Source organism: Schistocerca piceifrons, chromosome 8 (assembly GCF_021461385.2).
Source record: "Schistocerca piceifrons isolate TAMUIC-IGC-003096 chromosome 8, iqSchPice1.1, whole genome shotgun sequence".
Taxonomy (NCBI): Eukaryota; Metazoa; Arthropoda; class Insecta; order Orthoptera; family Acrididae; genus Schistocerca; species Schistocerca piceifrons.
In genome coordinates this window covers 171116532-171128969 of record NC_060145.1, presented here as the reverse complement: position 1 = coordinate 171128969, position 12438 = coordinate 171116532, and the positions used below count along the sequence as shown (strand labels likewise).

General features: G+C 42.1%; 1 non-coding gene across 1 annotated transcript; it reads left to right on the top strand.

The window, feature by feature from the left end:
• The first annotated feature begins 11187 nt into the window (after nucleotides 1–11187).
• On the top strand, nucleotides 11188–11262 carry Trnas-uga. The gene has a single exon. It is a non-coding gene; the product is annotated as a tRNA-Ser (tRNA).
• Nucleotides 11263–12438: the final 1176 nt, after the last annotated feature.

Below are 12438 nucleotides of genomic sequence, written 5' to 3'. Positions count from 1 at the left end.
AGTTCCTAGTAATTGGCGGAAAGTCATCGAGTGAAACAGAAGTGATTTCTGGCGTTCTCCAAGGTAGTTTTATAGGCCCTTTGCTGTTCCTATATAAACGATTTTGTAGACAATCTGAACAGCTGCACCATTGAGATATCTGAATGATGCGAAAATTGGCAGCTGACCCTAAATAACGAAAAGTGTGAGGTCATCCACATGAGTGCTAAAAGGAAGTCTAATCTAAAAGTCGTAAATACAACTGAATACCTAGGTATTACATTTACGAACAACTTAAAATCGAAGGAACATATAGAAAATGTTATGGGGAAGGCTAACCAAAGACTGCGTTTTATTGGCAGGACACTTAGAAAATGTAACAGATCTACTAAGGAGACTGCCTACACTACGCTTGTCCGTCCTCTTTTAGAATACTGCTGCGCGGTATGGGATCCTTATCAGATAGGACTGACGGAGTACATCGAAAAAGTTCAAAGAAGGGCAGTACGTTTTGTATAATCGCGAAATATGGGAGAGAATCTCACAGAAATGATACAGGATTTAGCCTGCACATCATTAAAAGAAAGGCGTTTTCATTTCAACGGAACTTCTCACGAAATTCCAATCACCAACTTTCTCCTCCGAATGCGAAAATATTTTGTTGACACCGGCCTACATAGGGAGAAACAATCACCACGATAAAATAAGGGAAATCAGAGCTCGTACGGAAAGATATAGGTGTTTGTTCTTTCCGCGTGCTATACGAGGTTGGAATAATAGAGAATTGTGAAGGTGGTGCGATGAACTCTCTGCCAGGCACTTAAATGTGATTTGCAGAGTATCCATGTAGACGTAGATGTAGATCCCCAAACTAGCCAGTTCTGTACGATGATTCACAAATTAACACATGTGTTATGAAGAATAACTATCTCGTAAACTGACAAGAAGGCCAGTAGAGGGGTGTGCTGACGACATGTCCCTCCATATCAGCATCCAGTGACGCCTTTAAGGTGAGGATGACACGAAGGCCGGTCGGTACCGTTGGGCCTTCATGGCCTGTTGGGGCGGAGTTTAGTTTTTAGTTGAGGAATAGTAACTCATACTCTGTCAGTTCCGTAAATCAAGTGGCTAAAGTTAGAGTCCTGCTCTGGAGCACATTCAGATCCCACGAAATTTAGAGTCCCTTCCAAAGTCAAGGTGTGGTGGCAGTCGTTCACTGCTCAGAATCAAATACCTCCACGATCGTATATCCCTTGTTACTACAGGAAGGTCTGACTCCTTTCAGAACTCGTGTTCAAGTGTCGAATCGCTCCCTCGAGCTCTTCACTCGAAAAGTCTCAGTCTCCACTTGACTCGCATAGTGTTCGTGCTTTTCCATTGGCAGAAGGCCAACCCCACCAGAAATACTTTGTTCTTTTATGCTACACACATGATGTGACTCACCTTGACCACTTCCCACAATAAACTAATACGTTACAACTATATTTAAATAAAAGGAATGTCATAAACATTCAGTTACTTTCAGATAACTTACAATGAATATAAGTAACAGTTAGTTCATAAATAAATAAGCGAGCATTCCTGGGCATGTATGCTCATGATAAGTGACAACAGAGTGTCCTTAAATATTGTTTAAACAGTTATTTATGCCTTATTGACAGAAGTGTCGTTTGATTCTCTTCTCAATTGTGGTGTCCGCTTATGCATGCGATTGATCATTTTTAAATTAGCACAGTTTGTCAATATACTTGTAATCAACATTTAAATGAAGTCACTGACGAAATAATATACTAATCAATAAATAAATACACAAGTACAATAAAATATGAGGCATTCATGCTGCATTTATTTGCTGCGTATATTAAGAAGTTAAAATGTTCTGACGATCATTTGCATAATGCAAAAGATATAAAAGACGTTGTAAATCAATAAATAAAATAGATAAAGATAGCAGTTTTAAAGATATTTAGACATTGTTGTGTCACTGGGTGTACCTTATTTTTCTGAAATTGTAGATGTATTAAGGTTTGCATTAATATTTGTTGCGCGTTACTATCAAATCTCAAAGACGTGTAACTTGGCCATCTTTAAGAGTGTCTTTCAAATGCTGGAACGTATTCTGCGCAAAGGAAGTGCGACATCAGCTGCCCAAATTTCCAATTCTGGGCCTTACCTGTTTCGGGCGACGCGCTAATTCTCTCCGCACCTGAGCTCTTCTGGGGCGACCGCTTGACGTCCTTGTCACGCCTACTCGCACACATCCAATAAACAAAATCAGCTCTCCTCAGTGTCAGTCCTAGGTTGACGATTGAGTCGTTCACATGCTAGTAACGTTACACACCTCTAATTAATGTGGCACTTAAGCTCGCTAATTTGGCACCTTAAGTCGTTCCATATTTGATGCGCTTATGTAACATAATAGATACATAATACAACGAGGCATCCTCTTCTAACATTACCTTTTTTATAGAAATAACCGATACCACGTATACTATCGATTCTTGTATAGGTGAATATTGCCTTAGCTGTTTCGTTAAAAGAATTCATATAATTTTGTATACGATGTATAATATTTCAGGCTAAAATGTATTAAACAGAAATTAATGTGCTACAACCGATATATACTAACAGTGAAAATTACTCTGCTTTCAAAAATATTTGAAATAACGAAATATCTGGTAAATTTAAAATTCATATTATTAACTGTACAATCTAACTCTAATTATTAAATTTATTTCTGGATTTATTTATAAATAATGATACATTTTAGCGAATGTTCTTCTTTGGTAAAGAGAGTTTGTAAACTCTTTGGCTTTGTAAACTCTTTGGAAATTGTGAGTACGGCAGAATGTAAGGCGTGGTGGGCATATCTCTGATGGAAGTAGACGTTTTCTACGTTTGTCACCAACAACGTAATTATTGCCTTTCTTGAATGTGGAAAATGTAAAAATGGTGTGATGTTGAAAGATGTGACAAAGAATAAAATTCAAGAATAATACAGGCAAATCTTCATAGTTATTTAGTCATCAAGAACTAACAAAATCGAAATTTCAGCAGCAAGAATGTACCCCTAGACAATAATTTGAGCCATCGGCAACAACAACGAGATAATGAAGATAAGTAAAAAGTTATTCTTATCTTACGCCTCTAGAAGCTTCCAAAATCTGTGCAAAGACAGATAATTTTAATACTGATGTGTGGGAGAGTTGAAAGGGTACAGTACCGCCCGACATTGAAAATAGGTACGAAATACTTCATTATTTTGTCAGAACAACACACTTTTTTTGTAAAATAACTCAATTTCAATTAATACAGCGAAGCCGGATACCAGTGTGGGAAAGAATGACAATTTATTTATTTAATTGATCACATGTGCACTCCCACAAAGTAAATCCCTACATCCAGTTTGGTGAGATCTGTGAAATGAATGAATGTATGGTCGTCTGCTAACCGCAGATAGTGAATGTGAATATATGATCATCTTTGAGTCGATCCTTTGGCCACCTTTGGTGGGACCAAAGAGATGAAACTTACCAGAGCTTTGAGCGCCTGAAATGTGGCTGACCAATACGATAGCAAGGTGCTTCCCCCACCTCGACAGAGATGGGAGAGGACCACGAGAACGGCCATGTTTCAGCACTCTGCCGCTGGATCTTGTGCCGTTAAGACTTGTTTTAGTTGTGCTTCGTAGAGATGAAAGAGTGGAGACATGGTATGTGTTATATCCTAGCCAGTAATGCCACCCGAGCCCGCTGCCAAAAGGTTGGCAGCATCAAAGTCCGGATGCCGTCCGCATAAGCAGCGCCAGCGAGACAGGAAATCGGCGCAAGTCTGCGCGCGCCACCGCTGGCTTCTGGGTTCTTAAGCGCTGGAGTCGCGAGCGCTAGGACAGTTCTGTATTCGCCGCTCAGTTGTATACTCGCCACCGAATTGTGTACTTGCTAGTCAGTTGTGTGTTCATCGCAGCAGAGTAGTTGTTGTCGTCAGCCGACGCTGACCTAGCCGCTCCGACTCGAACTAGACAGATCTCTGTAGACACGGCGTTCACTACTGTGTTCTGTATCTTCGTTAATAAAGATAAGTACCGACTTTTATTTAATCAGAGTGTTTGGGTTTTCATCTTTCTGTTCACTGTTCCAGCGGACCGGTCGGCCCGCTGTTAAAAGTGTGGCGGTGACTTCGTAAGCCGTTTCTACAGCGAATTGCTTGTCGCTACGAACGCCGCCACAAAAGTATGCATGTGGAATATTTAAGAGTAGTTTGAAATAATAATTTCTCTATTTCAGGAACTTTTGTGGGGAGAATTAAATGTCAGGCAGGTAATATTAAAGGGATTGTAGTAATCTTCAGAAGTGACCAACGGTCGCAATGAAACCACGTGTAGCAATAAGTTGAAATACTTCCGTGTGCTTAAGTTAAGCTGAATTGCTAGCGCGTGTACAATAAGTTGAAATATTTAAGAAATAGCGTGTGTACCATAAGTTGAAATATTTAAGAAATGGCGTGTGCAGGACTTGAAATTAGAGACGAGTACTTCCACGTGGTGAGTACTGTGTGAGTCTCAATCGGTGTATGAGACAAAGGATAAAGAGAAGTACTCGTCCATGGTATCAGTTGAGGACTCGCGTGTGTGATGTTCTTAATGTTAAATTGTGTGATATGATTCCGTGTGACGCTAGATTTAAACTCTGAGAGAGAATCAAGGTGAGTCGGCCGTCTATCCAGCAACGCCACTTGGCTTGCATTGCACAGGAAGACGTGCATATATCTCCAGAGTTCACAGTAGGAAAGTAGAATTACAAAGTGGGGCAGTGTTGTGTGAAACTGGGATAAATATTAATTGAAGTGGGAAAGCTGAAAGTGATAATGTTGTGACTATTCTCTGTGTAGTATTTCATGTTGTAGTGTGGTGTATGTCATGTAATTTGGGTATGTGTGGTTTGCATGGGAGAGTAGCGAGGTAGTTTCGAAAGATTAGTGGGTTATGCTTGTTCCTTCGGTACCGCTCGGTCTGGAGGAAAGTTTCGTGATGATGATTGTGAGAGTTGAAGTGTGAGGTATAATAAAAGATCCACCATCCTATCCAGAAAGTGCACTGTAGCGTTAAAATAATTACGAGACCATAATATAGAGACTCACCATTGTAAAGCCATGCCCACTGGGCGGAATTTCTCATGTGTTATAGTTGTAGGTTATAGAATTTGTGTGTTTAGGTTAGAGAATTTATCGGAATAAATAAGATAGTGAAAAGAAAAAGATTGGTGGACTTTTTCATTGAATTGTATGTTGTCATAATGTCCCGAATTTATAATGTGTGCGCCACTCATATTCAGTGCGGTGGCCACGTGTTGATAAAAGCCGTTAAATAAAAGACAAAAAGAAAATTTGGTATTGCCAGTGCGTAGTGAACAGTCAGAGCTCTGTAAATCACTGATAGTCAGATGCGCGTTTCCGTTGCGTATTAATTATATAGGAGGATAACTTGTAACTTAAGTGTGAGTACTAGAGTTCATGTTACTCGATAAACAAGAATGAATCCACTCGCTTGGCAGACCACTCATCTTGCAGGCCTGACTGCTTGATGCCACAGTATGAGCAAGGCATGTGGGTGCCTCTCAGAGTAACATTACAATACGCAACATAAATAAAATTCCCTACTTTCGTGTCAGAACAATAGTGTAAGTGTCTTTGTGTTGGAGTATGAAATAGCACGTACCTTATACAATACAACGTCTTAACAGCATACATTTACTAATTTTACCACAAATCGTAGAAAATACGGCATCTTGTTTGAATACACAAGTAAAAACACAATTTTTGTGTAACTTTCAATGGCTCGATCTTTCAAATGGTTTTAGTGCTTTTGCGCTCATTTAAAGGCACTTTTTTTGCTTTGAACACATCGTAGCATTTCACCACCACTAACACAACGCACACTCGGTGTCCGGAGTCTAAACTGCCTCGGCAGCATTTCTTGAGGCCCTGGCCACGTAGTACGACGAAACTCGCATCAACCGCAGTCACCGCCAGTGGTGAAGGACGACAGCTGTCGAAATACGACTGTGGGTTAGTTACCGATAATCATATGACTTCCCGAATGCCCATAGATCAGGCACTGAACGTCCTTCTCATTGAAATCAGTACATTCACAGACAGGGTAGCATGAAAAAGCTTATTTGTAGCATAGACTGAACACTTGATTCAGCTCGACATTTCAAAAGCTCTGTCCATGTTCCCACTATAAAACGTGTCTTTCGTGCTAGTAAATTTTTTCGCCACCATAAATCAACTAAAATTTCATCATTTCTCTGTGATCTTGCCGCGTCGTAGAACTAATATGTCCCTGTGCATAAATCGTCCATTTAAGTTTCATTTTTAACTCAGCGGGTAGCTGGTTCATAAACTCAGGAAGTACTCACTCTTATTTACACTAAAAAGCCATTTATCCACCGACTCTGATCTCATAATTTTACAAGCATAAATCTATTCCAAAACCTTCCATAATAACATACATTATATAATTAACCTACGTAATATATCCCCAAGAACTAAGCTTATATTTTGCACACAACCACATTTGCAGCCTTCACAACAATTAAAATTTTAATGAGGTTTGATGACCTCCAGGCACTAAATTTTATGCGAACTACAAATAAACTACATTTAGTACATGAGAAACCCATCCAGAATACCATAGGTAAAACATTTAAGTAACTCCTTGAAATTCCTCCCACCCCTGCCACCGATAACTGTCAGCGTGGACGCAAATTTACCTTCGACCTCCAGCGGAAGTTTAAAATTGGCGAGCGTTGTGGACATGGATGGCGACTACCGATACGTGACGCTAAATGGATGTATGAGTCAGCATGACGAGGTAGTCCGTGTCCGCACATTTGTGATAAACTCTTTGTCTTGGTGGCACAGTGATTAACACAACTGCCTAGTAAGCAGCAGAGCCCATGTTTGGGTCCCGGTCTGACACACATTTTCACTCCTCCTCACTGATTCCGCTTAAAGTTCCGATACATTTGATACCATTAGTTCCTTCCCTTTCCTTTCCTTACTCCCAACTCCTCCTTCATTTCACATGAAATCTATATTACATTTCATGTATTTCATGCTTTCTGAAAAAAATACATGAAAATAAAGATGTTTTTGAAAACAAATGTCAAATGGTTTGTAGCAAGACTTGTGTCAAAGTAAGAAATGAAACAGATTAGAGAAACGCTTGATGTACCTTTGAACGATGCTCGAAGTCATGTACAGCGACAGCTCAGTGAGAATTTGAAGTTCAATGTTTGCTTTAGAATATTAGAATTTTAAAGAGTGTCTGTTGGAATTTAACTCAGTGATCTCCTTACATCACTAACGCACGAGCCTTTCAGCTGCTGGACCTCATTTCGAGCACCATTCGAAACCACGTCAAATGTTTATCTCACCTAATTTGTTTCCTATTTTCACACACATCTTTCCAAGAATTATTTGACCGTTTCTTTCCAAATTTGTTTCACTTCGATGAGCACTCGCCGTCCAGTACAACTAACTATGTTCTGATATTTAAAGTCTTCAACCCACTCATATCTGAGAACCTGTTCTGCAACCTCGGGCCTCCGATGAATCGTTGTGTGGTATCAGCAGACGGAGAAACATTTGTGTAGGGGTCTTTTTTTACCCCAAAGTGATCCTAGCAATTATATGGCGCAGTAGGTAAGATATTTCCACCAAAATAATAATTACTTACTATGAGAGTACATTGTTGAAATAACAACTCCATTGTTGCATGCTATAATTAAGTTGCCAACTTATGAGTGGTAATGTTTAAATCACATCCCCTTAGATGATGAACTAAATCATGTACCACTCCTTTGCTTTGATTTAATTCCTTTCCTTCAGCAGATTTCCGTGTAAACAGTTGCATACTTCTTGAATGGACACCATCCCCTGAAAGTACACAATGATCATCAACTGTAATATGAGGCCCAGTGATATAATATGAAACGCGTGCATGAACGAATATTTCAAATAAAGACCATATAGGTTCAGCTTTGGATCCAGAAACGGCTTTTCTTTCTTCTCGTACAAGTTTATCCTCGAACCGGAGGCGCATCAGAATATCACGAAATCTTGAAAAGCTCATTGTGGTTCGAAAAGTAGGTAAGCCATATTCATCTGCCTATAATTAATACAAAGGTTTCCCACGTGCTTTGTATAAACCAGCGATTTGTAGACTAAAGAATTTCTGTAGTTCTTAGAGTCAACCTCAAACTGGCGTTCAAGATATAAGTGTGGAATTTTGCTGTCCTGTGGGCAACTATTGGTATGCATTACTATCACACTCTGCATGTGATTAAAAGACAATCTGCCCTTGTCTGTAATCATGGTCTGAGGTTGCGTGCCGCGTGGTCTATGGCGCCTTCTCACGGTTCGCGCGTCTCCCCCCATCGGAGGTTCGAGTCCTCCCTCGGGCGTTGGTGTGTGTGTTGCCCTTAGCTTAAGTTAGCTTAAGTAGTATGTAAGCCTAGGGCCCGATGACCTTAGCAGTTTGGTTCCATACCACAAATTTACAAATTTTTCTTTTTTTTTTTTGAGGTGGCGTGGAATACATGGAGTTTTAAGTATTATGTTTCTAGAAGCTTGCTTTCAAACTTCAAATGAAACTATGTCACATGTTATATATATATATATATATATATATATATATATATATATATATATATATATATATATAATATGCTTACGCATATAGCCCCTTTCAGATCGTGAATGAATTATAATAGCACGTCTTACTACAATAAAACGCAATTCTGAACTGTGAATTTGTTCCAACAAAGCACATGTATGTATTTTTTAGGAACAGGTTACAAGAATGAACATATAAATGTCGGCTGAAAACGTGCATTGTGAGAAAGAGCATCACAAATTGAGCAAGTTAGTAATGCATTGGTCCACCTCTGACCCTCATTCAACCAGTTATTCATTGACTGACAGAGTCACTGGATGTTCTCCTGAGGATGTCGTGCCAAATGCCGTCTGACTGGGGCACTGCATCGTCAAAATTGTGTGATGGTTGGAGGACGCTGCCCATAATGCTGCAAAAGTTCTCAATTGGCAAGAGATCAGGCGACCTTGCTGGCGAAGGTAGGATTTGGCAAGCAGGAAGACAAGCAGTAGAAACTCTAGTTGTGTGCGGCTAGGCATTATCTTGCTGAAATGTAAACCCAGAATGACTTGCCATGTCTGGCAACCAAAACAGGGTGTAAGATATCGTCGATGTACCGCTCCGCTCTAAGGGTGCCGTTGATGTTAACCAAAAGGGTTCTGCCATTAATGCCGCCCCAGACCATCAATCCAGGTTGTTGAGCTGTTTAGAGGGCGAGAGTATGGCTGCTATCCCATCGCTGTCCTGGGTGTTTCTAGAAGCGTCTTCGGGCTGGAATCACATGACTAGAGTAGAATTGTCTTCAGTGAAAGTCTCGCTTCGGACTCAGCACCGATGACCAGTGTAGAGTCTGGAGACGCCGTGGACAGCAGCGGGATACCAACCTGACTGTCACCCACCATACGGCTGGATAACCAGGACTGATGGTGTGGGGTTCATTTATTTTTATGAGAGGACGCCTTTGGTTGTGATCCGTGGCATCCTTACAGCATAGCGGTACGACTACCAAATTATATGCTCCCTTCAGTTGCCCCTCATTTCAAACCATCCTTGGCTTGTACTTCAGCAAGATGATGCTAGCCAGCACGCGGCGAGTGTTTCTAATGCCTGCGTTCCTGCTTGCCATACCCTACTTTGGCTAGCAAGCTCGCTGGATATATCTCCAATTCAGAATGTTTGGAGTATTATGGACAGGGCCCTGCAACCAGCTCTGAATTCTGATAATCTAAGCGTCATTTGGACAGAATTTGGAGCGATATCCCTCAGGAGGACGTCCAAAAACTCTACCAATTAATGCCAAGCCGAATAACTGCTTGCATAAGCACCTGAAGTGGACCGACGTGCTACTGACTTGCTCAAAATGGTTAAAATGGCTCTGAGGTCATCAGTCCCCTAGAGGTAGAGCTATTTAAACCTAATTAACCTAAGGACTTCACACACCTCCATACCCCAAGCAGGATTCGAACCTGCGACCGTAGCAGCAGCGCGGTTCCAGACTGAAGCCCCTAGAACCGTTCGGCCACAACGGCCGGCTGACTTGCTCAATTTGTTAAGCTCTTTCTCTTAACCAAATCATCCAGATTTTCTGAAACTGTAATCGTGTCTTTGTCTGTGCATGCGCACGTCGTCTACCGATTTCCACCTCGTTTGAATAATTCGTCCTTGGGGTCTTTTTTTTGTCTTAGTGTGCATAAGATTGAATGTCACATCTTGTAAATCTGGAATATTTCCTCAGACCATTGCAAAAACTTCCAACCTGTCGTACTACGAACAGTGAGAAACCGTAAGTATTTTGTCAATTTATGATAAAAAGGTACAGAAAAAGCATATCTGCAGGCTGAGAAGCCTACTTCGACCCTAAAACTGTTTGTTGTAGTTAAAAGAGCATTGGAATTTGAAAAGATAAGTGCATTCTCAGACAACTCGCAAGGGTTAACACCCCGAAGCGTGGCACTGTGTCATGACTTAACGTCAGCTGTGAACGGATTTGTGCTACCGCATGGCAGCTGCCCAGTGTCACGTACCGCGCTCCTTGACCGGTGACTAATATTTTGCTCGGCGTAGCGGCACGGTCGTTGCTCCGGGAAGTCATCGGTACGAAAGGAGCGGTATCCACCGCTTCACTACCAGACCGCCAGACCGCCCTGCAAATTCTGGCGCCACGCTCTGCCCCCCTCCCTCACACAGCAGCCTCATTGAGCGCCGTTTCAACGCTGTTAGCATCAGTTTCATCCTTTTCCCCTTTTTTCCAGCCCAGAACGATGGAGAATGTCGCGTCTCGTATTTCAACAAACATAATGTAAACATCTGACTGCGTAGACTATCCAGGGCAGAGTCCTAAAATGAACAGAGGTCGATACTTCGGCGATCTACCTGACCGCCATCTTTACGAAACGCTGCTGCTGCCGCTGAAAACTGATGCTACATGCGCCACCCATCAAAGTTGCTGCCCCGAAGACGGGGCTGGTGATGCCACCCCTCGTAGACTGCCAGGATGTAGGAGACGAGTTACTGGAGGAATTAAAGCTGTGAGGACTGGGCGTGAGTCGTGCTTGGGTAGCTCAGTTGGTAGAGCACTTGCCCGTGAAAGGCAAAGGTCCCGAGTTCGAGTCTCGGTCCGGCACACAGTTTTGATATACCAGGAAGCTTCCTAGTAGACTGTCTTCAAAGACTTGGGTTGGCCGCACCGAAGAACGTTGTGTTGTGATGCGAGATAGTACAGGATGTGCTTGTCTGTATTAAGTTGCCAACCTACACCCTCCAGTCTCATTAATGTGATCGTCACCTACGTTCGATGTCAACGTCCAATAATCACTCATAGACGGCAGGTGGCAGCAATAGCAACAGAGGGTTTATAAAGCGTGTCGGGATGGTGTGGAAAACGAGGGAGTCGTTGTCATAATGAGGAAACGGAACGATTTACCCGTCGTCCAAAATGGCTCAATCATTGATTTTTGCGCCAAGAGCGGAACCATTTCCTAATCGGCTAAATCTTTAACTGTTCACATATAAAATTATACTGTGTGTGACAAAATGTGCCGGCCGCTGTGGACGAGCGGTTCTAGGCGCTTGAGTCCGAAACCGTGCTGTTCCTATGGTCGAAGGTTCGAATCCTGCCACGGGCATGGATTTGTATGATATCCTTAGGTTAGTCAGGTTTAAGTAGTTCTAAGTCTAGACGACTGATGACCTCAGGTGTACAACTACTGAGCAACTGACTGTTCAGATGAATCAAGAGGGTAGCAACAGTGCCTCCTCAATGAATGCTCAACAAACGTTGTTGAGTAGGGGCTCCGCAGTAGGTGCCTGGTCCATATAACCATGCTGACTGCTGTTAATTGGCGACAAAGGCTGGATGCTGAACGCCAGTATTTCAACTGGACGTCCACTCAGTGGCGACATGTGGCCTTTTTAAATCAGTCACGCTTTTTGCTCCATCGGGCAGATGGCCGTTAGTGTATATGGTGTAGAACGTCTGAAAGCTAACTGTCCAGGCTGCAGGAGGGAACGTTCTGATCTGGGAAATGTTTCCTTGGTATTCCCCCGGTGATATCGTCATCCTGGAATTCACAATGTATGAACACTAGCAGGCATTTATCCTTGGGGACCATATCCATCCCTACACACACTCTCTAGGCACGATGGCGCCTATCCGCAGGGTAATGAAACATGCCACATAGCTCTAAGTACATGTGCGTGGTTCGAAGAGCATCAGGTTGAGTCTTCGGTACTGCCCTCGTCGCCAATCTCCCCAGAATTAAGGGCAATCGAGAATCTGAGGGATCGCTTCGATTGGGCTG